A 1,132-nucleotide genomic window follows, 5' to 3' on the forward strand; every position below is an offset into this window, starting at 1 on the left:
TGTTTTAGAGAGAGAGAAAGCAAGTATGAGTCGGGGAGGGGCAGGAGAGGGAGAGAATCCCAAGCCAACTCTCCGTTGAGAGCAAGCCTACTGCAAGGTCATGACCTGAGCCGAAATCAAGAGTTGGATGCTTAACCGACTGAGCCACACAGGTGCCCCCAAACTTACTTGGAATAACACAGAGGAAACAGGTTCATCAGGCTGGTGCCAGATGATTAATCAGTGATATCAGTACCGAATACAGGGTTGGCTCTTAATGAATATTTACTGTTAAACTGCACCATATAGAACACCTTAATACCTTATAACTGAATACATGTTTTAAGAAGGGGATGCAGTGGGGTAGGAGAGGTGGTATATGACAATACAAAAATAAACACAAGGAAAAAAGTACAATAGCAATAAGCAAATGCTTGCTTTATTTTTTTTAAGATTTTATTTGAGAGGGAAACAGAGCATGAGCAGGGGGAGGGGCAGAGGGAGAGGGAGAAGCCGACTCTCTGCTGAACAGGGATTCCCAACAAAGAACTCGATCCTAGGACCCTGAGATCATGACCTGAGCCAAAGACAGATGCTGACTGAGGCACCCAGGTGCCCCTGCAAATGTTCACTTTAATTATAATTCTAAATTCCTTATTTTCACATTAACAGATGTTTCTATAAACCAAGAAAAAAACAGAATATTATACATGTTTTAATGGTTAACATGATTTTAAAGGTTTTATTTATTTATCCATTTGAGAGAAAGAGAGAGAGAACTTGAAGAGCAGGGGAAGAGCAGAGGGAGAGGGAAAGAATCTTGAGAGATTCCATGCTCAGGGCAGAGCTCAGTCCCATGACCCCGAGATCACGACTGAGCTGAAACGGATAGTCAGACGCTTAACCATCTGAGCCACCCAGGTGCCGCTAATGGGTAACGTGATTTGAAGAGTCTTTATTAAAAAATGATCAGGAGCTGGTTAAAATTCTCACCATAAGGGGCACCTGGGTGGCTCAGTGGTTTAAGCCTCTGCCTTCGGCTCAGGTCATGATCTCGGGGTCCTGGGATCGAGCCCCGCATCAGGCTCTCTGCTCAGTGAGGAGCCTATTTCTCCCTTTCTCTGCCTGCCTCTCTGCCTACTTGTGACCTCTC

This window comes from Meles meles, chromosome 7 (assembly GCF_922984935.1).
Source record: "Meles meles chromosome 7, mMelMel3.1 paternal haplotype, whole genome shotgun sequence".
Classification (NCBI taxonomy): Eukaryota; Metazoa; Chordata; class Mammalia; order Carnivora; family Mustelidae; genus Meles; species Meles meles.